Below are 2,066 nucleotides of genomic sequence, written 5' to 3'. Positions count from 1 at the left end.
ACTGCATTGTAATTATTAGAACATACTAATACTAACATTTTCTTTTTCATTTGCTTCTGAAATATTGTTTGATGTCAGTCCTAACAGCAACGATGGATCAGTAATATCCTGTTTATATAGACAGACAATATATTTACAATATAAATTAAAATTAAAAAATTTAATTACAATATCGGGAATTGTGAATACGCACACGCACACGCACGCACGCACACACGCACGAAAGCATAATTCAACTTAAAATTGCACAAGAAAGTCTCGATGACGTAAACGACAGGAGGGAAGAAGATTCTTACACATAATTTTTATATAAAAAGCAACAAACCTCTGGCCGCTCACCAAGTCCCACTTCCATCACGAGTAAACCTATAGATGATTCACCTCCAAAAATAGATAAAATTCGTAAATCAAAATCTTTTAATTGAATTGGAGTTCCGGTATTGCCAGTAAGTTTCTGTGCTGCTTTAGCTTTTGCTGCCCTAGTTCGAGCTTGATTCCTTTGATCACACCACAGCTGTACATATGCAATATTATATTATATTTATAATAAAAAGTAAGTTTAAAAACAAGAAATAATGCGGAAAAATTATAAATTCTTGTAAAATGAAACTTACTTTTTTCCAGCCATCTATTCCTCTTTTGATGGTCCATCTAAACAATTTAAATTTTCGGTTAATTGTTTCCATTGCTCATCGTGGACTGCTTTTCCCCTTGCTGTTAATAGTTTGCCTGTGGCAAAAGCAGTATGATTTTCCATGTATGCAATTAAAAATTCTAATTGCTTATTTGTTGTCTTTGGAGCTCTTGTTTTCTTTACTTTTACTTCCATGCTAAAACATAATAGTAGACATAATCTTAATTAAATTTTAGTTATATCTATCGAAATTAGAAAAAGATGTAACGTTGGACTTTCGTTATACGCGGCGCGGATAACTCGTGGCAGTCCAAGGTTCGGGCGGCGGGATTGGCAAACAAAGCGTATACTCGGTTTGGTTCTTAACTACACTCAGATTTATTCTATATACATATATATGCTTATATCTAGGATTACAAGTACTCTTAAACTAATCGCTTACATCTACTTATATCTACTTATATCTACGCATAGGCAGCTCGGGCTGCGACTTCGTATCTCTATCGGTTGGCGCGTCGCGCGTGGCTTATGCCGGTCGCGGGTATCGGTTCGGCGGCGGGGCGGTGTGTTCGGTACTCCGGCGCGGGTTTGTTCGGTATCGCGGCGCGAGTCGGTTGGCGGGCCTGCGGCGGCGCGAGCGTCGGCATCGGTATCGCGACGGTTCGGTTGGCGGGGCTGTAGCGTCGCGAGCGCGGTTGTCGATCGTAGCGGGGCTGTCACTCAGCACGTGGTCGCGGTCCCCTCAGCTCGGGGCATGGGATGCGAGGTTAGGTACGGTGCGGGGGAGCCGCTCAGCACGCGGCCGTGACTAGGAGGTGTCCGCTCACCACGCGGACCGACGGGAGGTGCCACTCAACTCGTGGCTTAGGGGCAGTGCTCAGCGCGCACTAGGGTAGCGGTGTCGCCGACTCAACTCGTCGACGGGGAAGCGGTGTTGCTCAGCGCGCAACGTGGGGGGGCTCTTCCTGGCTCACTTCGCCGGGTCGAGCGGTGCTGTCAGCTCAACTCGCTGACGGGGAAAGAGTGCTCTGTCGGGTTTCCGAGGGCCTTTTATACGGTCGGCTCGTGGGCGCGGGAGTGAGTGCGGTGCGGGGTGAAACGTCGCGGGGTGGGGCGTACCGAGTTGTTTATTGCTAACGGCTCGTGGCCTGGTGACTCGTTACAAGATCAAAGACGAGCTTGACTAGTAATAAGATGCAAGATGAATGGTTTATTAATATACATATATTATCAAAGTAATGTGGTACGTAAAATACATATAAATAAATATATTAAATTATATTAAATTATGTACGTACTTACATATACCTTATGTATCTTCTTCCTCTTTCTTTTTCTTCTTCTCCCGGTACAACAATAAAAGAGAGGGAAAGTGGCAGTCTAAATATGAACAGTTTGACTCGGCCACAATTAACCAATTTTCGAATATATG

The 2,066-nt window shown here is 44.0% G+C and overlaps 1 pseudogene; it reads right to left on the bottom strand.

Annotated features, from left to right (window-relative positions):
- Nucleotides 1-287: 287 nt before the first annotated feature.
- Nucleotides 288-859, bottom strand: LOC105555995 (annotated as a pseudogene).
- Nucleotides 860-2,066: the final 1,207 nt, after the last annotated feature.

Source organism: Vollenhovia emeryi, unplaced genomic scaffold (assembly GCF_000949405.1).
Source record: "Vollenhovia emeryi isolate VEMERY1.0 unplaced genomic scaffold, V.emery_V1.0 DF940467.1, whole genome shotgun sequence".
In the NCBI taxonomy this organism is placed as follows: Eukaryota; Metazoa; Arthropoda; class Insecta; order Hymenoptera; family Formicidae; genus Vollenhovia; species Vollenhovia emeryi.
Note: the sequence above shows the minus strand (reverse complement) of the source record. Positions and strands in the feature narration are given on the sequence as shown.